This window comes from Anabrus simplex, chromosome 2, assembly GCF_040414725.1.
Source record: "Anabrus simplex isolate iqAnaSimp1 chromosome 2, ASM4041472v1, whole genome shotgun sequence".
NCBI classification, from domain to species: domain Eukaryota; kingdom Metazoa; phylum Arthropoda; class Insecta; order Orthoptera; family Tettigoniidae; genus Anabrus; species Anabrus simplex.
This window is the reverse complement of record NC_090266.1, coordinates 1028602328-1028630252: the sequence shown is the minus strand read 5'-3', so window position 1 is coordinate 1028630252 and position 27925 is coordinate 1028602328.

Here is a 27925-nt window from a genome sequence, read left to right as displayed (position 1 = left end):
TTTGGCATGCGCTGACTCCATCGGCCGTCCTTCCGGGCCGTTTTTCTGCATGTTGTATGTTTGGCGCTGGCTAGCATTCGCCGCCAGTTGTGGCACGCATCCTCCATCTGGCTTATTGCATCTTGGTGTGCCTGGTTGCCGTGTGTTCGGCATTCGTCATTCATTTCGAGCCATGCCAGTTTCGTCCTCACTTGGACTTGCAAGCCGGTAGCTCGCCCGGCGATTCTCCTTCAACTTATTCTAATCTTCGAGATGTGCATCTTGAAATATGGATTTTCACGGACTGGCTTTTATTGCCTTTCGCCAAGCTAAATGGAGTTTACCTAATGAAATGTTAGGCCAGTTGTTGGTGTATCCTAAGCAAAGACTCTTTCTCCAAGTGTGTTTAATTGCTTAAGCAAACTGTTATTTATTTGTTTGGAAAAAATAACCTTTTATCAAGAGCTCTTGTGGTGTCTAAAGTAGAAGAAGAAAGACTTTTTCCAACCTGGTTGGAAACTTAGGGAGGGAGGTCTGTACCAAGAGGAACTCTCCTTCGTCATGAACTTTTAAATTTACAATTCATACAGATCGATCTGCATATATTCTTGTAACATGTGTGTTTCTTTTCCTATCTTAATAAAGTACAAATGTTGTCCCGTTCCCGTATGGCCCCAGGGAAATGCGAAATTATTTCCGCCCTGGTGGCACCCTCCAAATTGTGTTGGCAAGCCTTCCTCCGACCTGCGCACTTGTCGTGTTCTCCCTCCACCTTGCCCCTCCTCGCCTCTGCCGAGGGATGGCACGGTGCTCGCAGAAAACTTCCTTCAGTTCGCTTGGAGCGAGCAAGCAGCTTGGTCATCTAGCCGCGAGCGTGGAGGTAGGAAAGCTTACCAACCAACGTTAGGCTTAGGGAGGGAGTTGCCTTATATTGAGAATGTAACGTGTTTGTTCTCTTGTTAATAGAGGCTAAGAGCCTCAGTAAATAGTAAGAGGGTTTGCTTCTGTAAAAGTTAATGTGTTAACGGGGTTTCTTTTAATTCAACATGTTGTCACTAAAAGGAGTTTGTTAAGAATTGAGAATTGAGAGTTGTAATATTTGAATTGTTGGAGGGCAGGTCCCCCAATGAATACGGACTTTATTTGTGCGCACTTATTATTGTAATAAATGTTCAGCATTACAACGACTCGGTTTTCGCTAACTGCGTTATGGCTCTCCTTGCCCGTCACTGGTATTCAGCCTTCGGTCTTGAAGCCCGCACCTTCCTTATTTCCACATCGCTGCCAATTTTACTTGGTGCAGCACAGTTCATTCCTATTATCCTTTAACTCCCCCATTCCGAGTACCCACCTGCCATTGTTCCCACCTTGCTGTACCTGCGATCAATCTCATTGCTTTCATGTCTGTTACTTCTAACTTATGAATAAGATACGTCGAGCCCACCCAGCTTTCACTCTCGTAAAGCAAGGTTGGTCTGAAAACAGACCGCTGTAAGGATAGGTTCGTCCGGGAGCTCACTTCTTTCTTACAGAATACTGCTGATCGCTAGTGCGAGCTCACTGCATTAGCCTTGTTTCACAGTGATTCAATCTACTTATTATGCTACCATCCTGGGAGAATACTTCAACTGATCTACCTCTTCCAGCTTTGTACTCTCAATTCTCTTAGGTTTATTACCTACTAACATCACTTTAGTCTTGGGAAGGTTTATTTTCATACCATACTTATTGAACCTATTTTCAAGTTCCAAGATATTAGATTACAGGATTTCTGTACAGTCTGCCAATAAGATCAAGTCGTCGACATAGGCCTAACAGCTTACTATGTTTCTACCCAACTGAATCCCTCCCTGCCACTTTATACTTTTCAGTACAACAATAGTGAAAGATTGCAGCCTTGTCTATCCCCTGTAAGTACCCTGCACCAAGAATTCATTTTACAACCAATTCTCGCCGCTGCTCAATTATTAACATAAATATCTTTCAATTGTTTTGAATAATCTGAAGTTAATCCCCTATTCCACCAGTATGGGTAGGCCTAATATTCCTCCTTCGGTACTCGGTCATATGTCTTCCCTAGGACTACTAAACATAAATGTCTATTCCTATCGTAGCATTTTTTCAATTACCTGGCGTATATTGAAATTCGGATCCTGACAGCCCCACTGTGGTCTCAAACCACACTAGTTTACATCCGACATCCTCTCAACTGCTGACCGCACCCTCCCTTCCACAATACCAATGAACACCTTGCCCGGTTTACTGATCAATGAAATACCTCGATAGTTGTTGCTGTCCACCCTGTTCCCTAGCTTATAGATTTCACTGCTTTCGTTTAATCGGAAAGTAGCTTACTGACAACCCATGATGCCATTTCATCCCTGCCTTACCACTATATTTCAAAACTCCAGGTCTAATTTCAACTATTCCTGCTGCTTTATGACAATGGTGTTTATTTGGCACCCTGTTCACTCCCCAAGCGTAATTTCACCACAATTACCCTCCTTTCCACGAGCTCGGTTGTTCACAATGTCACCAGAAACATTATTGCGTTGAGAAAATGTTCAAATTATTCCTTCCACCTGTCCAGTGATTGCCTGGGATATATTATGAGTTCATCTGATTCATCCAATACACTAACCAAACCAAACTCCGTGGAGTAAGAGCCCCGAAGGGCCTTTGCCAACCAGGCGACTGCTGCTCAGCCCGAAGGCCTGCAGGTTGCGAAGTGTCGTGTGGTCGGCAGGACGAATCATCTCGGCCGTTATTGTTGAGTTTCTAGAGATGGGCCGCTGTCTCACCATCTAGCTCCTCAGTTGTAATCACTTAGACTGATTGGACCTCGAACCAACCGTCAGATCCAGGTAGAAATCCCTGACCTGGCCAAGAATCGAACCCGGGTCCTTCAGGTAAGAGGAACTCACATTACCCCTACACAGAGGGGCTGGCTTATCCAATACACTATTCATTCTTGATTCACTTCCTTTCCATGATTATTATTTATTACTGTCCAGAAAGGTTTCCCTGGCGCTTGACCTAGCCTTTCCAATGACTTCTTGGATTCAACAATTATTTCTTTCGCTCTGTTTCTTTCATCTACGCATAATTCCCTGTCGACATCAGTCCTCATTTGTAGCCATTTCTGATACGCCTTTGTTTTATGTTTACAAGCTGCCTTCACTTCATCATTCAACCAAAATGTTCGATCTGTACACATAGTTGTTCCTAGGCATTGCCTTGCTTTTCCTACAACAGCATCCCTGCATGCCACCCATTCTCTTTCTATATACTGAACCAGCTTACTGCCTATTGTTTGGAACGTTCCATTAATCATAGCCATGTACTTCTGGCTCCCTGTTCGGCTGAGAATTTCATTCGTGTTCAGCTAATTACTTTGGCTTGGGGACTAGGCATTTATATTTGTTTCTGCCTTAATACACATCTCTTCATATACAGCAAACGCATCACACTACCAACCACCAATATTGAACAGACCTATATCCCAGCGTCAGGAAGGGAATCAGGACATAAAACTGGGCCAAATGTACATGAACTGCCAACTCCAAGTAATTTGGAAAAGGCCAGGAAGAAGATAGGTCAATTCCGTTATTCAAATTATGTTTAATTATGAAAACTTTGTAAGCCATCCACACCTCATTCAACGTAGAAGATACTCATTTATGCGCGTCACTCCAAGAACTAAATCTCCTTTTCCACTGTGCATATTATCACTCAGTTAGCAACAAAACACTATAACATCTCTTTATGTTTGAGAATCGTTTTCAGCAACATTTTATTGTGATGTACGTCTTATTACCTGTATGCATGTGCTGTCTGCACTAATGTATGTATTAGTATTAATTGAGAGGAATGCAGTCGTTACCTACATGTTAAAGGGTACAGCTATCTGTATGTATATATATATATATATATTGCTTTACGTCGCACCGACACAGGCAGGTCTTATGGCGATGATGGGACAGGAAATGTATAGGAATGGGAAGGAAGTGGCCGTGGCCTTAATTAAGGTACAGCCCCAGCATTTGCCTGGTGTGAAAATGGAAAACCACGGAAAACCATCTTCAGGGCTGTCGACAGTGGTGTTCGAACCCGCTATCTCCCGAATACTGGATACTGACCGCACTTAAGCGACTGCAGCTATCGAGCTCGGTTGGATTATAACTGGCGCGCAAATTTATGAAAGGAGATTCAGCGATCGGATCTACATGTAATTAAATCATAGTAAAGTGGAATTCAAGAGCTACAAAATGACTATTCACACGACTATGACAGATCATTATTAGCAGAGCGATTTCTCACAGGTGAGCGGAGCCTACCACCTCTCCAGCCGGCAACACGGATTCACTATAAAAGAAACCCTCAAACTAACCCTAGTCTGATCTATTCTACCGCAGTTGTTACTCGTTCGTTGTGCAACTTCGTCGGCCAGTGTGAACCATTGTGCTCAGTTATTTTGATTCAATGCTACTGAAAAATATTGAGTGTTCTTCATTTCTAAGTGCTAGACAGAAGTCTGTTCCGTGAGAGACAAATACACGTATAATATAATCAGACCTTATGGTGTAAAATAACGATTGTTGTGTGCAAATATAAGTGCTTGTAATTCCCGTATTCCCATATTAAAGGGATGCAGAATGTTAAACTCAGTGGCGGCTCACATGAATAATATTTAAAGAATGGGTAAAACTTATGATAATCGCTTAGACGTTGTGAGATGCTGACTACATTCTACTAATAATTATTGGCTGGAATCAAGACCGGTGCAGTAGTAGGAGACGCTAATCGAACTAATAGAAAGTACTAGATTAGCTAGGGAGTGACGTCTAATTGAATGAGTCACGCTCATATAAAAATAACGGCAATCATTAAATGTGTCGTGTCACATCAGGGAAATGAGTAGCGATCTACAGGGATTTAATCGCTACTCGGGTAGCCCACTTGAGTCCATGAGTGGGTCTAGCCACAATATGTTATTTGAAGACGCATAGACAGTACTATTTTCCCTTTTGCCTATATGTATGTGAGTGCTCGTCGAACCCAGGAGAGAAGCCGATCAGAAACGCCCCTTTGTGCCAAAATTTGTAGCGGGGAACCGACCAGAAAAGCGCCTTTGAGCCTCCAATCATCTCATCAGGGACCCTCTAGAACTTCCGACCGCAGGTTGCAGATCAAGCCATCATGTACGGGGCCCGGAAGAAATGAACCAAGGACTCTCAGCTAACGAGGCTTCAGTGATGGATGCTTAAACTCCCAGGTGTATCCTCCGATGACAGCCGACTCGTGGCAGTAATGTTGAGTACACTTCATTTTTATAAGCATGAGAATCATTAGCGTCACTTAAAATGTTTAAATTTATATATATATATATATATATATATATATATATATATATATATATATATCTTTTCCAGGATGTGAATGTATAAAATGTAGGTGAACGCCATATGCATGTTCCAAGGGGTTCAAGCTTTATTAATTTGATTTTTGTTTGGGGATTTCTTCTGTGATTAAGCATAATCACTAACTTATTCCGTGCATGTTTATTGCATGAATTAGTTTGCAAGGGCTGTTTGTGTTTGTTTGTATGCGAAGCATTTTAAGGATGATATTAATACTTCAACAGACGTCCTAAAATTCATTCCAACTTCCATCAATCGATATGGGTCTTCATAATCTTTCAAATATATTCGGTTTCAATGCTTCACAATCTAATGCATGTGCCCATCTATTCCCCTTTAATCTTAAGGATGTTGACGACTGGAAGAAGAAGAAAACGGCTCGGGATGCAATCCATGCTATATAAAATTACGCGGGTGAAGTAGTGTTAATTAAATTACCTGTAGAATCAGAGTCTTCTAAATGCATAAATAATGTGGGTTTGAGATACAGATGTGTAAAGGAAAGGGGGACGGTCGTGTAACAATGTTTATGATGACAGACCGAAAGGATGACAGGAGAATAAAAATAATTATAATTATAGTTACGTGATGAATTAGGCTGAACATGGCCGGAGCCATTGAGAAATGATACATGGGTAGCTATAAATAATTATGTGACTGGAAGAGGCAAGGGAGAACCAAGAATCGAATTGACGTATTTTGGGGTGCGAGTGAAAGTAATTCTCCACACCTGGTGGAACAGGCTTCCGCTTAGAGACAGATTTATGGCCTTAACAGGAAGGAATGTCAAGCCCCTGTAGCGGGCTCGTTCTTCTGTCAATTGCTCGTAATATTCTCACTAGAAGTCCTCCTAACTTTAATATTTGTATCGAATATTCATATGCCAGTTGGATATTACTACCAGCGTCGTAGATTCTATGATTCAATAGATGAAGTGATTCTCCCAATTTTATATTTAAATTATATAGGAATAGGATTTTCAGACTATCACTTCGAAGCCCAATGAACACGGGTTCGGTTCCGTGTCGCATTATTACCTTGGATCAACACCAGGAGAACTGAAGGGGTCACAGTTTCAAAATGCGTAGTAATGTGTGAAATGTATTATTTGTCGAGGTATTTACAGGTGATTGCTCATTTCTTCGTGTATTATATTCATGTGTTTGTATTATTATATGATGCTTTATGGTGACTTACAGGAAACCAACGTTGCACTGTTCCACTTTGTAATATAGTAGGCTAAGATAAGCCCCGGAGAAACACGTATTTGCGATAGTGTAATACGTAATTAATGTGGTCAAGTAGACCTTAGGTGCGATATGCGGCGATATGATTTTCACGTGTAAGAAAGTGTACGCAGTCGTGTCTTATACAATAACTCAGAACCATGATGGCTATAAAATAATAGTGTTTGCTTCACGAGAAATTCCATATATTGGTGTATATAATTGTGTTTGTTTATGCATTAATTTAACACATACCAGCGGGTATCGATAATAGGTGAAGGGGTAAACCCTTACTCAGTGTAAAGTGAAAAAGTTATAAATGCGTGTTGACAAGATGATTTGGGGTTTGCCAAATGATAGTCAGAGGTAAACGAACTGACATTGACATGAAGGCATTCTTCCTATAATTGATTTCTTGTATGTGATAATATGGCATTGTCTCGTGTAATTCAATTCTTGTGACTCTATCAGTCTCATTAAATTTGATGTTTTGGAATTGGTACACTCTTCTCATACCAGTTATAGAACTCCTACTTTCAATATATTTAAATTAAGTGCCCACTTTATTTCGAACAGGCCATTGACCCGTATGCTCTTGAGCTTAGCCGTAGTGACAGTTAAAGTAGGGAGGATGGGACTTCGATGTCCGTGATTGATGTCTGAAGTTCTTCATCCAGCAGATTTCCATTCAAATATTTATTTGTGAAACTAAGTTGTTTAAAAGAATGCCCTGCCGAGCCCGGGACAGGTGCAATACATTTCCTTGAGTTCAGTATCAGGGTAGCGAAATAGATATTCCGCATTCAATTTAACTTTTGGAATAGTATTTCCTTCTACCCTATTTGGGTATGTTTCTCATAACTTGAGAAGCCACGAATTTATTAGTGCTTGTTATATTTTCTAAAAATGGTTAGATTAACTATTTATCATTCCGGTGCTCCTCATTTGTGGTAACCAAGATGTCGAGACGTTGTTGAGAGCAGAATGGCTGTTCGCGAGGCGACACGAATACTGCACGGGTAGTTAGTCATCAAGGGAGCTGAAGACGTAGATGGAATATCATTGGCTCGTCGTCGTATGTAAAGCTTCCGCCGGAAGTTGAATAGAAACTTGCAGATATATTAATCATATTTCAACTAATTTCCATTTTCCTTCTTCTTTGATCGCAGAAAGGAAGACAGCGTGCAAATCCCATGTAATTTATTTTGGTGGGGATCCAAAAGTCTTTCAGAAAATCTCCACGTGAATAAACATAACAAGTGGTCTATGTACTGGTAACACTTAGTGACATGTACAAACGGACGTGATATTCTTTTGGATTTCTGCAATGTGAATGGGGACAAATTGAAGGGAAACTTCATGATTCACTAAGACTTTCTCCATTTACTCAGAAGTGAACCACGACTGCTATGATGTCCGTATTATTTCTTCTTCTTCTTCTTCTTCCTCCTCTTCTTCTTCTAAACATAACTATCGTATCGGAATGAATGGCTCTGTCCTCAAGTTCGTGGGTTCTATCCCGGCTTAGTCCGGCGGTATTGATGGTGCTGATATACATCAACCTCGTGTCAGTAGATTTACCGGCACGTAAATGAACTCCTGCGTGACAAAATCCTGGTACATCGGAGTCTCCGAAAAAGCGTGAAGGTAGTTAGTTGGAAGTAAGACCAAAAATTTATTCGTTTCGTCTATGAATAAAGATAAGTTCTTCCAACCATACACAAAGAGAAAAGCCATTAAAACTTTATTAAGCGAGCCTTGGTGGGAATGGATCTCTTCCCCTATTCGTTCTAAATATGGAATCTAAAGTACAGAAATAACTGGAAGAAAGATACTGTAAGTACAGTGCTCTTGGGGTACTCTCTAAGACCACCTATAACACTTACATTCAGTGTACACAAGATTCTTTAGCTAATGCCACTGACGTATGTAAGGAAAGTAGATTTAACTCCCTCCCCCCGCCCACTACTCGAACATTTGTAATAGTAGTAGGGATGGAGAAGAACAGGAAAAAGAAATAAACATCAGCACTCCATGCAACATGTGTCTTCTAGTGCTGAAAATATAAACACGAATTCATGTAAATGTGCAATGAACAGGTATCTAGTTTAATGATATTAAATAACAAACATGTAAGTATTGTTTAGATTAGCTGCTAAGTAATTGCAAACAAAGGCTGCATATACCCTTTGTACCGACCGTCAAGAATAATGGCAAACAAACACACACATATATCCCCACCCCCTTAACAAAATTCTGCTTACGTCACTGGCTAATGCCATATACCATACCTCTTGACTATCGTGAAAGATTCTGGTGGGGCAGAATTTGGTATAAAACTAGTTCTTTGACCTACTATTATGTCTAAGTCATTAATGCTGATGGATAACCGTGGGTTCATCTTCAAACTTCGAGCATACAAGAAGAGAACCTAGCCAAATTCATAAGAATAAACACTGTTGGTACCGGGCGAGTTGGCCGTGCTCGTAGAGGCAGCCCTGAAAATGGTTTTCCGTGGTTTCCCATTTTCACACCAGGCAAATGCTGGGGCTGTACCTTAATTAAGGCCATGGCCGCTTCCTTCCAACTCCTTGTCCTTTCCTGTCCCAACTTCGCCATAAGACCTATCTGTGTCGGTGCGGCGTAAAGCCCCTAGCAAAAAAAAAAAAAAAAAAAACACTGTTGGTCACTTTTACCGATTGCCCAACTCTTTACCTCACGTTCGATACCGGCTGATGGTGGAGGCTCTTGAGGACGTTTAAACGCAACATCTTCGTGCTGTTGACCTCCGGAACATCAGAGAATCTCTGAAGGACGAAGGTTCAGATATGCAATTAAAATCTGTACCCATTGAAGGGATACTATACGAAAAACTCATTCATCCTCCATTAAAAAGACGTTTCCGGAGACATTTCTTAGTCGTGCATTTGACCTAGAGATGGTCAGTTGAATACCGGGCTAAACGTGCGATCGGACTGACCGAATCTATGAAGCGATCGGCCCGTTCTTCTTGAACCTCAACGTACAACTCTGTCACCGTTGTGGCCAGCTGTGAACTTAATTTCCTTTCGCAGGAGATCAGAGGTTATTAAACCATGGAAATTTTAACCGAGCGTACACAAAATATCGACGGGATGAACTCGCAGAACGGCTAGAAGGGCTAATTATTATTGTTGTTCTTGATGCTGATAGTGATGATTATGATGATGATATTGTTGTTGCTAAAGGTAAGAAGTAGTAGTCAGGTATAGATCCCCAAATAAATAATCCTTAACCCAAACCCTACTTAGTAACCCAAGTATTAATCGCTCACAGTTGTAACATGGGAACTAAAACCCTACTTAATGTGAAAAATTCAAATACTTAACCTTAACTGATGAATAATATTAAGGTTATCGAGATTATTAGCCGGCCTCGCGGTGTAAGGGTAGCGTGCCTGCCTCTTACCCGGAGGCCCTGGGTTCGATTACAGGCCAGGTCAGGGATTTTTGCCTGTATCTGAGGGCTGGTTCGAGATCCACTCAACCTACGTGATAACAATGGAGGGGCCATCTGACGGTGAGATAGAGGCCCCGGTCTAGGAAGCCAGAAATAACGACCGAGATGATTCGTCGTGCTGAGCGATCGACACCTCATAATTTGCATGTCTTCCGGCTGAGCAGTGGTCGCTTGGTAGGCCATGGCCCTTCGGAGCTTTTGTGCCATAGGGTTTGGTTTTTTTATCGTTATTATATTATTATTTTTACATAGGCATTACTCTATTGTTGTATTTAGGAAACAAAATATCAATTTATTTTGTTTCTTACATATTTTATGTTAATTACTAATTATGAGAATGATAGGGGAAATTTTGACAGTTAATATATATATATATCTCTTACAACGTACTCAGGAAACTCAGAAAAATGTCTTAAATACCGTTACCTTTTCACGAAATATGATAACCTCCTAGATACATTTTAGATGTTCAGTTTTATTCTTTATTCATCCTCGGCATTAAAATGTGCCCTAGGCTTCTCTCATGTCTTCTCTTCCTTGTTAATATCGTCTATGTTTCTAAAATAGCAAAAGTAATATTATAATCTCCTAGATGTTTAGAGGAAATTGTATCTTACGCTCTTTCATGTATTCTTTTTATTAGATTGTGTATATTAATTGATAGGGGCTGCCTGGCCGAGGCGGTAAAGGCGCGATCGGTTCACCCGGAAGAACGTGGGTTCTGTTCCCCATCAGTAAGTCGTAAAATTAAATAAACGAGATGTCCACTTCCGGAGCTGCACATGGAACTGAGGTTCCTTCAGCCTACACCAAAATGAGTACCAGGTTAATTCCTGAGGGCTAAGGTGGCCGGGAGTAGAGCTAACCATTCTAACCCACCAAGTGCCGAGGTTACAGATAGTGGAAGCCTTTACCTTCCACCCCTCCAAGGGCCTTCATGGCCTGTACGGAGATGACTTTGCTTTATAAATATCAATATAAATACAAATATATATAAATTAATACATTTAAGTTAAAGTGGCAGTTATTTACAGCCAGAGGGACCTCTCGTCCTACTTGTAATTAACTTTAAATAAATATATTTATTTCTAATCAGAGATGTATGTGTTATTGCTTCGAGCCTCAATGCGTTACTATAAATGGCAATTTTCTTGTTATTAGTTCATAGACAGGTTTGGTGCACTTGCCGATATTCTATCTAATGATAAAAATGTTTACTTTTCTAGAAACATTTTGCAGCCTATATCTACTCTTATCTGAGCAACCCTTCGTTATTACCCGCACACATCACTCTAAAATTATGTGAGCCGGGCTGAGTGGCTCAGACAGTTGAGGAGCTGGCCTTCTGCATCCAACTTGGCAGGTTCGATCCTGGCTCAGTCTGGTGGTACTTGAAGGTGATCAAATACGTCAGCCTCGTTTCGGTAGATTTACTGGCACGTAAAAGAACTCCTGCGGGACTAAATTCCAGCACTTCGGCGTCTCAGAAAACCTTGAAAGAAGTTAGTGGGGCCTAAAGTAAGTAACACTATTATATTATTAACATTATGTGAAATACTCGTGGATGTGTCTAGTGTTCTATCAGTCCTGTCTCTTCTGTGCTCTAGGTCAAGTTTCACTCTCCCTTCACCAATTCAGACAGTAACATTTCTTTAGTGATCCAGTCAAACCATCTCACCCAGAACATTCTTCAGCATCACCACATTTCAAGGTGTTATTTCTTTTCGCACCAGTTATTGCTCACGTTTCACTTCCAGACAATGGCGCGCTTCATTCATTTGTGTCCACAGACGTCCATCTACCCATATCGGTTTGATATGAGCAATTTTGATTCATATTTGTCAGCATGATTCTGCAAGGATAACATTTTCTTTGTTATAGTATCTTACCTTTACTGCAAATAAGAAATACAGTATACACACATCAAAAAGAGTTATGCATCACCTGTGTATGCCATAAACACATTCCTCCTCGACGTACGTTGACATGATGCGAAATATCTCGTTCCTTGAACTGTCTAAACATGTAAACAAACTTGCGTATAGCCCCATCTATCGCAAGCGTACCCATTTCGTTGAATGTCGGTGAGGCAGTTACACGTGAACGGTGTAGTGCTTGTGTAATCAGCGTATGGACGTTCTGTTATGGCAAGACGACGGATATCAACGTTTGTTTTATGTCAACAAGAGACGTTGCGGTGCGAACGGCTGTGATGTGGCACAGACCGGGAATCTTTTTTTTTTTTTTTTGCTATGGGCTTTACGTCGCACCGACACAGATAGGTCTTATGGCGACGATGGGATGGGAAAGGCCTAGGAGTTGGAAGGAAGCGGCCGTGGCCTTAATTAAGGTACAACCCCAGCATTTGTCTGGTGTGAAAATGGGAAACCACGGAAAACCATCTTCAGGGCTGCCGATAGTGGGATTCGAACCTACTATCTCCCGGATGGAATCGTTTTCAAAACTGAGCCAAGAAACCTTTCCTTGACTCTTTACTTCCTGTTCTGTTCTACTAATGTTGCGAGATTTTAATATGGTGGTCATAACAGATGAGAATAAGATCGCTTTTGTTATCTCCATCATCTCTGTTGGAATATATTTGATCTCTTTGTTTATCTCCCTACTTGTGTGATTGAGTTTTGAATGACTTTGTTAATGTCCCACTTTGTTTCTAATTTTAATTCTTTGATTCTGTATGCCATTACATAACCTTCCCTTTTCCTTTGTGGGAGGACATTTTGTTATCGTGACGTCAAGCGCCCCACGTAGACGTAAATCTTTTTTCTTTTCTTTGTTCATTGCCCTTTTATTTTACTCCTTGTGACGCTATGTCTGCCCCGCTCCAAAATAGGTTTTACACTAGGAACGTTGTCTTGGAAACGGGGAATAATAGCAACTGATTTTGTAGTGAACAAGAAAGAAAGTAATTCAAGCAGAAGGAGCTTCAATGAGATTAATATTGTTCAACGACGTCAATCACAAGAGTGATTTCGAAAAGGAGAATTCCAGGTGATAGGAATTCCCTATTATAATCTTAAAACTCCCAACAATAAAGGAATCAAAGTCCGTAAGTTCTAGCATTTTTAATGATATTTGTTCGTGGTGTCGATCTCTGTAGGTATTTTGCCAATTCTTTCACCATATGAGAGGAACCTGCGTGTAAGTGTAATTGCTGGAATGTAGAGGGTTGAATGTGAGGAAAGGAACTTTAAGGACGACACAAGCACCCAGTCCCCAGGCCAGGGATATTAATGATTTACAATTGTAAACCCCTGACCCGGACTGGAATCGAACCCGGGGCCACCGTTTGCCAGGCGGACGCGTTGCCCCCTACACCGCGGGACCGGGCTAGTAATAGAATTACTCAGCCTCTTTTATCAGTTTCCTTGATTGATGCCTTAATAAATATGTGTGACTTCATCTTATCGTTTCTATCAAGTAGAATAGTTTATTGATGTTTAGCGTCGGTCCTAAGAGCCTGGCTCCGGTCGATTTTTGGTCCGTTCTGAACCACGATCACGGCAGTTTTATCTAACGAATTAGGTAGTGGGTGCAAAACACAGGTAGTGTTCATGACATATCCCGTACTGTTCGCCCTAGGGCAACAACTGCGTTAGATGACCGGTATCTGCGACTGCTAACCACCAGGAACCCCGACCACACTGCCACCATGATTAATAATGACTTAATGGGGACCACCGGGAGGCACGTGTCGAACCAAACCGTACGAAATACACTCCACAACGCCTCTTCCTAATTCTAGAGGCCGGCCCTTAAACCCAAACACCACGTTGAACAATACAGATTGGCACAAAATCACCAAGAATGGACTCTGGAAAATTGGCGCTAAGTTTTCTTCACATATGAATGCCGCATATCTCTGATACCCGATGATCGTCGACAACGTGTGTGGAAGGCACTTGGCACGCCAGGGGCATCCCCTCCATCGAGTACAGCAAGGTTGTGAACCGGTGATGTTCTGGGATAGCGTCATGTGTGGGCGTCGGACGACATTGCTATTCATCCAGGGCACACTCAGTGCTCCCCAATACTGGAATAACATTCTCCAACCCATCGTTGAACCGTTTCATCATCATTCTGGGGAAGAATTCAAGTTTATGGATGACAACTTCCGCATCCAACGTGCAGACATCGTCAATGATTTCATCAATTGTGCTGGATTGGCTTTCATGTTCCCCCGATATGAATCCCATGGAATATGGTTGAGATCGATTGAAAAGAGCCGTGCGGGCCCACCACGAAATCTACGAGAGTTATAGAGAATTCCCACTCAAGAATGGGATAAATTAGATCACCAGTAGCCAAATGAACTCGTGGGCAACATGCCACGCATGGTGCAGGCTTGCATCCCTGCGAAGGGACATATTACTCTGTACTGAATGAGATTGCTACACGATGGGCTTACCTCAAGAAAAGTGATTTGTGTTTCGGTTAGCTTATAGTCGAAGTGATTTGTTTGGTTTTGGTTGTCAATAAAACTGCATTATTTTTTAAGTACCTCTTCAACATTGCACAGAATGTCCGGCTACATGACTAAATGGTTAGCGTGCTGGCCTTTGGTACAGGGGTCCTGGGTTCGATTCCCGGCAGGGTCGGGAATTTTAACCTTCGTTGGTTAACTTATCTGGCACGGGGGCTGGGTGTATGTGTCGTCTTCATCATCATTTCATCCTCATCACGACGCACAGGTCGCCTACGGAAGTCAAATCAAAAGACCTGCACTTGGTGAGCCGAACATGTCTTCGGACACTCTCGGCACTAAAAGCCATACGCCTTTTCGTTTCATTGCACAGAATGCCTTAGAACTTTTGTTTGGCGGGTGAAGCATAACTTTTTAGATGTGCGTGTGTATGCAGAAATATCTAAGCTTTCCAATTCGTTGAAATTCGTGTAGTTTTTAATTAGATTATTCTATTAACTGATAGTCTGGTTCTCTGGCTGGATGATCAACCGCGAGGCTTTCGGTTCAGAGAGTCCCGGGATCGATTCTGGGCCGGGTCAAGGACTTTTGCCGCGTCTGGTTTATTCCTCTGCCTCACGGACTGAGTGTTGAAGTTTATCTCAGTATATACCTCCCACCACACCACACTACCAATCACCACGAAAAGCGCATGTTTTCCTCGATATACGATTTGCGTCAGGAAGGGCATCCGGTCATGAATTAGAGCCAAGTCCACATATGTGACCCAGTCCTCACCCTCGATCTCACCAGGTTGTGGGAAAAGTGGACGAAGAAGGAAGTGGAGAAGAAGAAGAATTATATTAACTGGCACATATTTTTCAGTTTCTGTGTAAAAGATTGGATGCATATTTATAATTGCGTACTGCACGAATGTTGAACTATGCGTTTATTTCTGAAACCAAATGGATGAAAAGTTTTATGAATATTAATAGACGAACATTAGGAGCTGCCTAGCCGAAGCGGTAAAGACGTGCTCAGCTCACTCGGAAGGCCATGGGTTTGATTCTCCCATTTTGAAGAAATGAGATTTCTACTTCTGGAGAGGTACATGGCCCTGAATTTCACTCAGCCTTCACCAAAAATGAGTAACTGGTTAATTCCCTGGAGCGAAGGTGGCCGGGCGTAGAGCTAATACAGCTCTACCCCTTCAAATACCGAGGTTACGCATGGTGGAAGCCTTTACCTTCCACTCCTTCAGGGGCCTCCATGGTCTGCATGAAGATGGTAATAGACAAAACATTGATTTAAATTTCGGCACAACTAATTAAGAAGTTTTCTTGAACAAGTAGTCAACGGACATAGCCAAATATACCAAAAGGATTAAGGATCCAGCACTGATCTACGTTTTCAAGAATTTTACCGTATCTGCTAGTGAGGAGATCCCTACGTATCTGTTGCGTGCTAAGTGAGAAACTAAGAGTCCCGGCAGACTGACACATATTAAGCAGTCATCAATTTTGCTTGTCGCGCGACCTTGAATGTTAACAATGCTGATGAGATTGATAGTGCCTATCGGTTTACCTGCTAACCCGGGAGCTCGCAGCTTGACCTTGTCCTTGCTTCCCACACTAGGCGCCGGGAAGAGGGGCGACGGGAGAGTACCAAGGTCACCTCCACCTAACTAAAGGGATGCACTGTATAAACACTCTGATGCCAGCTAGCAACTGCGGATCATATGTGGCCATGGCCACTTCGAGAATCTGTAATCTGAAGGCATAATTTTGAAATTTTCAAAGCATTTGAATTTGAACCATATTTTTTTTCGATGTGGATCTAAAGACTGCAAATCCTCTGACAGTCTAACATCGCCCTGAAAAAATATCAGAGGACTCGGTCATAGAGGGTGAGAGAAGGTGAGGGAGACCAAGACGACGATGGTCAGGCATAGTTTCTAATGATTTAAAGATAAGAGGCCACAGCGCTAGTTAAAAATAGAGGATTGTGGCGGAGTTAGGTGATATCACAGAGGCTTGCACACTGAAGCGACGCAGATAGGTCACACGGCGACGATAGGATAGAAAAGGGCTAGCAGTGAGAAGGAAGTGGCCCTGGCCTTAATTAAGATACAGCCTCAGCATTTGCATTTTGTGAAAATATGAAACCACGGAAAACCATCTTCAGGGCTGCGGACAGTGGGGTTGGAACCCAATATCTCCCGAATGCAAGCTCACAGCTGCGCGACACTAACCGCTCGGCCACTTGCTCGCTAATTAATTTCAAGGTCCATAACTTGCTACAGCTGAAGGCGAAGTGGAACAAATAACTTTTTGATAATATTAATGTTTTTGGTTATAACCCACTTACTACTTTTACGGTTTTCGGACACGCCGAATGTCGGAATATTTCCCCGCAGGATTTCGTTTACGTGCCGATAAATATACCTACACGAGGCTGGCTTATTTGAGCATCATCAAATACCACCGGACAGAACCAAGCTCGAACCAACGTCGAGTCTATAAGGCCAGTGCTTTATCGTCTGAGCTACTCAGCACGACAAATTAATTAATCTGTAAGATCTTTTTGCATTTGTGATCATTCTGAAATACTATTTAGAACATATTTGCTTGCATATTTTAGATCATTAATATCCGCCCAATAATAATAATAATAATAATAATAATAATAATAATAATAATAATAATAATAATAATAATAATAATAATAATAATAATAATAATAATAATAATAATAATAATAATTGTTACCGTTGTTTGGTGGATTAGCAGAGGTGAAAGAAGGTGCCGGGATGAATGGGTCTAACTACAAAGTCAAAGTTAATTTAAAATTTTAAGACAAGGTTATATTTTCTTTTCTAAAAAAATCAACAAATAACAATGTACAGGTGCCAGTATCAATAAATAGATCGAGTCAAGATAAGATAGGTGGCAAAAACAGATCTTGGGCTTCAAGCCCTACTTTACAATTTTGAGCTCCTAGCTCACATTACAAACACAAATTCGTTCAAAGAGCAGAAATACCCTAATACGCGGAGCCCTTGCTCCCCATTACAATATTAAGCCTCTCAGAGGCATTCTTACAATACAGGAATAGAGCTGAAAAACTCTCAGTTTTTCAAGCCTATTCAAGGCAATAATAATAACTGGCCTTACGAAGCACTATTTACAAAAATGAAGCAGGGGTATCTCGTACCCAACCTACAGGGCCTTCGTGTAAAAGAAATGACAGTAAATAAATGGCCCGAATACAAGGTGAAAGGAGGCGAACACTAGCACTCCTCGATGTAATTTCTTAAAATCTAACGGGCACTAGGCCGATGACACAGGGGCTATTCCCAACCTATGGAGGTGACCCGTATAAGAAGGAAATTTAAACATTACGGAAAAGAAAAATTCAGTTACCAAAACGTAGTCACCTCAAACCAAAATGAAGGGTAGCTTGAGAGGGTAAATCACTCTCTATCCCCGAATTACAGTTACAGATTTTATGAAGTTTTTACATCAAACGGCAGACAATTACCTTTTGGAAAGATAGGTTGCATTGTAAAGGATTCGGACCTTTCCCGCGGGTTAAACTGCTGAGCTAGCAAGAAATAAAGATGTTAAGCGGCCATTACCTTACTGAAGACCTGCTGCCTGATGAAAGAGGCACCTCCCGCCTCCTGCTACACGTCCATACACTAGGTTAGATATTAATCAAGTGGCCAGGAGACGTGAAAATCAGCAGTTTATAAACCCTCCGGGAAAAGTTCGAGACCTTTCATCAATAATCAAGCCACACCCTCTTACTTTATTGATCAATCTTGAATGTACACTCAAAGTCGAAGAAAAAATACACGATTGGTGGGAAATTAACTACAGAAATTCGGGATTGGCTAAATTCAAAACTGGCGGTAAGAAAAGATAAATATTGCCAACCCACAAACGAATGAACGAAATTTAGTAAAAAAAAAACACTTATAAGTACAAAATTTCTTCAAAAACGATCCTTCACTTCGCACCAGGGTGCATGATCATAGTTTTTTAGCAGAGACATCTATGAGAGAATGTTCACACTTCTTGCTAAACGGGAAACAAAACAAGTAGCAAAGTACACAGGTCAGGAAACTTCACCAGAACAAAAATTTTTAGTGGCGCCATCTTCAGAGAAAATTTATAGGCCTAAGTTAGTCCAGTTTTAAGTTAAGAGTTTCTCCTGTAGGGGTGGTTTAATTGGCGCAAGATTTAAACGTGCGGCGTAGAGGTGTACCTCCTGGTACAATAATAATAATAATAATAATAATAATAATAATAATAATAATTAGAAGAATAAGAAGGAGAAGAAGAAGAATTTGTGTATGCTGGGTATTCAGTCCGAAGGTTGGTTTGATCCTCAACAGCTCCGCCATCAGCTGACATAGATGACCTATGCGTCAATGAAGAGGAATGCTAGGGAAATAAAGGGGTGATGTAGTTTCTCGTTGCTCTCCTCATTACGTAGCCGTCTGCTAAACACACTGAAATGCATCCTATCCTATGAGTGACATTTTCATACCATTCGTAATAGGGACTGGCAGCATAAGGAATGGCATTACTGGCATCGGCCATACCTCAATCACTTTCATATCAAAGCCAAGGATGAAACTGAGGCAGGTCAATAAAAGTAACAAATAAGATCTAGTCCCTATCGGAAGAAAAAGTACACTGTAAACATTACGTCTGGCCAGCAAAGGAATGATAATAATAAGAAATGTGTATAATGTCCGCCTCTGTGATGTAGTGGTTAGTGTGATTAGCTGCCAACCCCGGAGGCCCGGGTTCGATTCCCGGCTTTGCCACGTAATTTGAAAAGTGGTACGAGGGCTGGAACGGGGTCCACTCAACCTCGGCAGTTCAACTGAGTAGAGGTCGGTTTGATTCCCACCTCAGCCATCCTGGAAGTAGTTTTCCGTGGTTTCCCACTTCTCATCCAGGCAAATACCGGGTTGGTACCTAACTTAAGGCCACGGCCGCTTCCTTCTCTCTTCCTTGTCTATCCCTTTCAATCTTCCCATCCCCTCGCAAGGCTCCTGTTCAGCATAGCAGGTGAGGCCGTCTGGGTTATGTCCTGGTCGTTCTTCCCAGTTGTATCCCCCGACCCAGAGTCTGAAGCTCCCGGACACTGCCCTTGAGGCGGTACAGGTGGGATCCCTCGCTGAGTCCGAGGGAAAAACCGACCCTTGAGGGTAAACAGATAAGGAAGAAGAAGGATAAGAAGAAGAAGAGGATGCACCTGGCTGAGTGGCTCAGACGGTTGAGGCGCTGTCCATCTGACCCCAACTTGGCAGGTTCGATCCTGGCTCAGTCCGGTGGTATTTGAAGGTGCTCAAATACGTCAGCCTCGTGTCGGTAGATTTACTGGCACGTAAAAGAACTCCTGTGGGACTAAATTCCGACACCACGGCGTCTCCGAAAACCGTAAAAAGTAATTAGTGGGACGTAAAGCAAGTAGCATTAAGGAGAAGAAGAAGAAATGTGAAAAATGGTAGAAGTAGTAGTAGGAGGAGGAGGAGAAGTAGAAGTAGAAGAAGAAGATTATAATATACAGTAATATATTATATTTCTGTGAGTACCTCTCTAACGTAGACTAAATGGCAGAACATCATTTAACGATAACGTAAACTACAAATTCCACAAATTTTGGTCGTAATGAAATCAGCGTGAACTGTTGATTGAGAGTTATCTGGAGAGAAGTTCATCAAGCCTAGAACGGCTATCGTTTGTCAGCGTTATCAAAGCCTACTCAGCTTACGACGTCAGGAATTACACGAGAGAACTTTGAAGGATACTACTTTAAGTGGGATAATGCATTATAGAAAAGGCAGCCACTGTACTTGACTTTCTCCTATGCCACAAAGGCTTGACGGAGCTCGGAACCTGGTCCCCTCATGACCTTCTACGTAATCTCATGCTAAGCGATATTGAAGTTATTTCAACTCACTCGTTCCTTGAAGTTGACCTTCCCGCTGTTTGCCCGCACGTCAACAGCACAGCTAAGCACAAGGTCGCGCGCCGGTCCCCAGGTGCATACGCATCAACCGTGAAACAGTCCCCTCTTCTCTCCATACCCTCGATCCAGGTTATTTTAGGATATACGGTATTTGTCTGCGTCCACCGCTCCAGTTCACCTATTGGTGCTAATGCTCTCAATGCCCCTGCCGTTAGAAATATGTACTCTACTGTGCAATAAAAGAGATTCTGTCTGCTCGTCTGTCCAGGGCTGACTGAAAAAGGACCTCACATCACATACGGGGAAGAATTCGTAGGATAACTAGCTGTGACGTATGGAACCCTACTGGGAGCGAAATAAATTTATCTCGGCAAGAAGCATATATGCGTCATTTCTTTGTGATGTGTTAACGAGGGACTGCTCTACTGCCTAGTGTGACCATGTTTTCCGAAGCTGTAAAGGGGACACCAATACCGAGAGCTTCCCTACTCCACCCATCTTAATTGTGCAATATTATCAACTTGTTTTATTTGTTTTACGTCGTACCGACAGAGACAGGTTTAATGGCGACAATGGGTATAACAGGAAGGACAGGGCTAGGGCTGGGAAGAAAGCGACCGTGGCCTTAATAAAGGTACAGACCCGCATTTGCTTGGTGGGAAGTGGGAAACCACACGAGACCATCTCCAAGGGTTCCGGCAGTGGAGTTCGAAGCCAATATTCCCCCAGTGCAGGCTCACAGCTATGCAACTCAAAACGAGCATCCAATGTACTCAGTCAATAATTTTCTTGTCATAAAGTAATCGAAATGGAAGAATCATAGGCCTGTTTATCTATTAACTTGAAACATAAGGCAAAGTCTATTTGACTGTTTATTTAATTTAAACGTGAGACAAATAATACAACTGTCTATATGATAGTTTATCTACTCAGTATAAACATAAGACAAAATTATTACATTGTTCTCCCGTGTTTGACTGTTTGCCTGTCTGCTATAAACATAATTATTAATTGACCTTTTTAAAAAACGAACAAATAAGTGTTACAACATTGGTAAATATGGTCACTTTACTATTGCCAATAGTGAGGGAATGGACAATAATGTGTACTCAACAGTAATTCCTCTGATGAATAGCATTGCCGAACTTAAATCGTTCTTCTACTCCCAACATATTGAGTTCGACCCCTCTCCGTACTATACTACTCAAGTACGATTCTTGAACATTTTTTAAAGACTCGTCCACTTTGAGACTTTAGTAATTATGCATAAGTTCTACTGGGGAACATAGATAACGTTTAAGATCATGTTTATAACTTGAATATGTGATAAACGCGTTCCGCAACAAAGAAAAGTGTATGGAACAAAACTTGGAAATTTGATAGCGTTGAAAATAAGAAGTCCGCCTCTGTGGTGTAGTGGTTAGCGTGATTAGCTGCCACCCCCGGAGGCCCGGGTTCGATTCCCGGCTCTGCCACGAAAATTTGAAAAGTGGTACGAGGGCTGGAACGGGGTCCACTCAGCCTCGGGAGGTCAACTGAGTAGAGGTGGGTTCGATTCCCACCTCAGCCATCCTGGAAGTGGTTTTCCGTGGTTTCCCACTTCTCCTCCAGGCGAATGCCGGGATGGTACCTAACTTAAGGCCACGGCCGCTTCCTTCCCTCTTCCTTGCCTATCCCTTCCAATCTTCCCATCCCTCCACAAGGCCGCTGTTCAGCATAGCAGGTGAGGCCGCCTGGGCGAGGTACTGGTCATACTCCCCAGTTGTATCCCCGACCAAGAGTCTGAAGCTCCAGGACACTGCCCTTGAGGCGGTAGAGGTGGGATCCCTCGCAAAGTCCGAGGGAAAAACCGACCCTGGAGGGTAAACAGATGATGATGATGATGATGAAAATAAGAATGTATTTACATCACTGTTACTTAACAGCACAAACTGTCCATGACTAACTGAAAATGCTCGTTTTGTTATTTACGCCCATCCTCTCAGATCACTAGAGTTACGTCATCAACAGTCAAAGTACTGAAACCGTACAGTGTCCTGTACAGCTCCATGGGAATGATATGGGCCTTTATACTCCATTAAAATTACTCCTAAGGGTCGCGTCAGTGGTAGCAGTATGGGCGAAGGGGATCGAGCGGCGTTCTGCCAGAATGGAACCCGCGAAAAGAGCGCCTGCGAACAAAGGGAGGACAAAGCAACAGCCAAGCCCCCGCGGAAATACGCTCTCAACTTGCAGAGAGAGATAGAAGGGGACGCGATGCTGGATTAGTCAGATACGCCCCGAGGTGGAGCCTAGCTTCCCAGAGTTCCAAACGAACATAAGGAACTTCCGGTTTTTTATGCACGTGTCACGGGTGCCAACGTCGGATTTTGGCGCGTAAACAATAGAATGATATTTTAATCCAGACATAGGAAAATTATGCGAGACACACCATTGAATAGAGCGGAATTTTCTGCGTTCTCCAGACTAAAAATGTGTAATAACTTATGCAGGGGAAGAAATGAGGTCACCAGCTGTCAAGATGTAACATATCGCTAACACATGTGGATACAGCGGCGTCACCCAAGCCAGGAGTCGCGCTCAAAATTGACTCCACCTCCCCAGAGGACGCTATGAATTAATCAAAGGCGGGAAGCAAATTAGATAAAAACTGCTGATCGTAGGTCCTGCACGCATGGCTCAAATGAAAGAGGAGACAAAGGGCCACAAGATGCACTATTCAAATATCGTCAATTCTTGGTACGAAAGGAGCTCTTGTTCTTAATGAACCGTGAACGTTGACGCCCCCAAGCTTCCGGCGGGCAGATAATATAGGCCGAGCAGGCCATGGCAGAGAGAGTTGTTCTTTTACGGTCGTGAGACGGACACTGCGTCCCGCGGTGCTCCAGTTATAGTCAGAAACCCTTGTACAAAAGCCTTTGTGTAGTGAACGGGAGGCCAAACGAGCCTAGGTGAATTGTTTCTGTGCTGCGTGTCAAACTAGTAAAAACCGCGAGCATAATTTTCGAACAAGCATTAGAATTCGGCGGAGAAACTGCCGGCTTAATGAGTCAGTGAAATTCATAATTTGGTATCACCCAAAGTGTTACTTTGGATCAGGGGCTCGAATCTCGTGAGCCACCCGATTCTTACTGTGAACGCGGGTGTAAACTCTGAAATAGAGGACGTGTGACGAGTGTAAAAGTGTTACCCACTTGGATTACTGTAAGATTTCAGCTGTGACGAGTTCCCCAGGATGTCGGACTTGTATGGACCAGGGATGAAGGACTGCACGCCCGCCACCTACCGAGTGGTCATGGAGTACTAAGAACTTCACCATGGGTCTCCCGTGGGGGGAGAAACAACGGCCACCAAACAGATGAGTGATGTCCAAATTTAATTTCTAAGCATGACATAACCCGGGGATAGGATTAGCGTTCTTTTGTAAATATCAAAATGTTGTAAGTTAATGCATGTCCTAGATGGAAATTTTATTGATTTTTATAATGTTGAAGTAAATTCAAGGGGGCTAAATTCCCGGACGACTCATATTTCTTTCTTAATGATTAGCTTATCGTGAGGGTTATATTTTTAGTAATATGTAGAATGTCCTAGCACATATGGGAACAAGGTTAGGAGAATATTTGAGTTTCCCGTAGGGGAGGTTGGAGAAATGGTGTTGGCAAGCAGGGAAACATGTCGAAATATTGGTAGTCACTGTCCCACGAGGTTGTCAAATATGCCAGGGAAACTCATGGGTCAGTCAGACAATGCATGCCTAGCTTACAGATATAATCAGTGCATGGACTGCAAGAAAGAAGAAAATCCCGACCGGGAGAGGTACATATTGTGTGATTTAGATAAGTGTGAGGGACCATGTGCAAGTCTCCCGTGATTTTTGATTAATTGGCCATAATGGTTTGGAGTGTTTTCTTTTAATCTATAGCCGGGGTAAGGCCCAGAGGCGGGAGCCCTTAATCTTTGGTCAGAAGGTTTAAATATAAGTGTATTTATATGGTATGAACGAGGAGCCATGAGAGCCATAGGCCCAAGGGAAGAAGATATCCGGCGATATGAGACGTAGCGAGAAGGCCGAATGGGAATTTACGATGAGATGATTGAGAAGTGATCGTGCCCCAGTCTCAGTGATAATAATGAGAAGGGAGTGAATAAAAAGAGTATTTTATGGGAATTCCACGATAATATAAATAAGCAAATGAAATGGGCCAAGGATGTGTCCCCGAGACGAGAAGGTGAACGTTTGAGGGAGAGAAGAATTTGAATGGCCGGGCGAAGTGAATGGCCGGCCTTCCTTGTTGTGAGTGTCTAGCTCTCGCCCCCGTGACAAAAGGGTCCCGTATCCCATTGTGAGGGCTTGGAGCCCGGGTCTGCTCGCGTTCTTTAGTTTGGGTTAAATGGCTTAGCTAAGAATACTTGTATAATGATAATATCACGGTAACTTCTTTTAAAGGTATTTAATAAATGAGTAGGGATCCCCCCAGATATCCGGCGATATGAGATTGTAACTATTCTAGGGATCTACAGAAACCCACAGTACCTCTCGGTCGGGAGTCGGCCAGTTCGACTCCGGATTACTTGGCGCCCTTGAGCGAGCTGCTCCAAGCTTGCGCTCTGGGCCGGAGACAGTGATAACCATGTTGTTTCTTTTCTAGGAATGGTTCTCCTGTGTGCATGAAGTGTATATATCCATATGTCTGTGTATGTTTCGTAATTATGTGCACATATTTTTGAGTTCAAACAGAACCTATGTGCACGCTGTGTGGTCTTGGTGACAGATGAGGAGTCCGGGGTTTAGCAAAAAAATGGTATTTGTGTTTGTTTATGCATTATGCAAATGTGTCTTTTAATATGATATTATGTAGTGTAGGCCCCGGTTATGTCCGTGCTTAGAACAGCTAGTAATATTTGTGTATAGGGACATCAGATCATCTCACGGTGTGACCGACAGAATAATGTACAAAATTTCATGAACGGTATGAATTAATGAGGACAAATGAACGATAGCAAGTCGCAAAACCTCAATCATGCCGTTATGCAGGCGACGCCCATGGGCGATTCGTATTTTTTTAAAGTGATTATTATTTTCTTTTCCTCCCATAGGTGGAGAGTCATTGTATAGAGAGCTGTATCAACTTCTTTAAATTGTCATGTTTTGAATAAATTCATATTCGTAACCCCTACTTTATGATTCTTGTCATTTGTAGCAGTGCTAAGCAGTATCCAATAGGCATTTGAACCCAGAGATCCTACTTTCATATTATAGACATAAGGCTCCATCTTAAGTATTTGTTGTTGTTGTTTTCTTTGAACGTACCACTTCCCCAAGTGCTCAGGCTGCCGGGCCGGCACAGAAAGTAGGAAGGGGAGCGGTTCGAAGCTCGTTAAGCAATTCGACCCGCTCTTCAATCCAATCTCATCCGTGGGTGTTTACCCCGGTACGTGGAGGCATTCTTATGCGTGGGTCATCCATTCGAAGCCCGGTAGGGTGTATACTTGGCGCCCTTCGTGGCCGGGCATTGTTTATAGTGTACGCTGGAGCATTTTGAGTAATAGATAGGCCGCCCACAGGGAGGATAGTGTGCTATGATGGAGTCAAATTGCCAGGTTCGTGCCACAATCTGATTACATTTGGTATCGAACGGGTTGGCAGTTATTTGAAATGGAGTACCCGCCACGTAACCGAACGGATGGAGACGTTAAGCACATGTCCGAAGTGCTAAGATTCATAATTATAGATTGGATACTGCAAGGGTTGGTCTGATTGTGTGATACTCAGCAGGACTGTCATGGTCATTGTACGGGTGTGCGTAAGTCACAACTCGTGATGATAACTCACACAAGATCAGCCATGAAAGGGAGCGACGTGAATAATAAATAGGATAGGAAAATGACAAGAACAGAAAAATCATGTGTCCAGTTTAAGTGGAAATCCGCATGAGTGTCGCTCATTAATTCAAAATGGATACCCGGGACAGACTATGAAGCTGTCATTTCTTTGAGAGACAACGTTATGGTTCCCTCAGTGTGAGGTTAAAACGGCCGGCAAAATTCTTCAAATTTCGCCAGTTACGGGTATCGGCCAAAGATTGTGCGCTGAGGTAACAACATTTGGCAGATATAAATGTGTTTTTCGAGAAGGCTTTGGACGCCGCGGATAGAGCAGGGTACCTCAACCCATGCTATAATTTTTGCGCAGTGACGGATGCGATGTTGCCAGTTTGAGACGGGTAATTGTCTGCTAACGTCATCTTACCAATCTCAAGGTGATAACATCCATTGTGACTGGGGTATGCCATGTTTCCGGCATACGTAAAATCGAGCCCACGGTAGGCCGCGCGCGCATGACCGGAAAACTTATTCCATGTTAAGGGCTAACGTAGAATCAGTATTATTATTGTTATTATTATTGTCAAATGATATGACGAAATTTCCTATACAATGAATTATGACATTAATATGGTAGGGGGCGTGACACAAGCCGTTTGTAGGCCCAGTTTGGATTGATTTGTCGGAATTTCGAGTAAAGTTAGGTCACGCTGAAATTTGTATTAAATATTTGAATGTATCTACGCTTTCTGTCGATCACCGGTGGTCATTTTCTGCCCACGGGAGATCCGCTTTCTCCAAGATTGAATTTAATATGGACATGGAGGCCATGAGGGAAATGATGTGCCAATTATTGGCAAAACACGAGGAAGGCTTAAAGGAACATTTCGAAGAACGATTAGGCAAGCAGGCAACAGACGTTAAAGCGCAGCTAGACAAGCAGGCGACAGACGTTAAGGCGCAGTTTGAGAAGCAGGGGGAACTTTTGAAGGAACAATTAGACACGCAGGCAGAGCTTTGCCAGGCTCAGGCGGCCACGAGTAAGGCTTCGTTAGACGAGCTCGCGGAGGATATGAGATTAGGTCGTGAACGCAGCGACGAAAACGCCGCGAGATTGGAGGCGAAGATGACCGAGGCGTTAGAGGACGTCATCCAACAATTAAAGCAAGTAGAGATTGGGGTGACCAATAGGATCGACCTGACGGACACCAGAGTAAGCGCGTGCGAGGAAGAGATGGAGAAGGTGAGCACCCGCGTGGAGGATGTTGCAAGAGACATGCAGGAGGCCAAGGCGGAAGTCCGAGAACTAAGGACGCAGACGACGGAGGCCCTCGACAAGGTGGCGAAGGAGGTCAGTGACCGCCTGACCCAAGTGCAGGATATTGCGACCGCTAAGCTCAAGGAAGTCCAGACTCAGGCCCATGGAGAAGTGATGGAGCTTCGGAAGGAAGTGACCGAAGAGATGGAAGCGGAACAAGAAGAAGTCCGAGGGAAAATCCAAGGCCTGAACCGACAGATGGAAGAGTGGGGCAACAAGACCCACAAGGCTGCCGTCCAAGTAGAAGTCC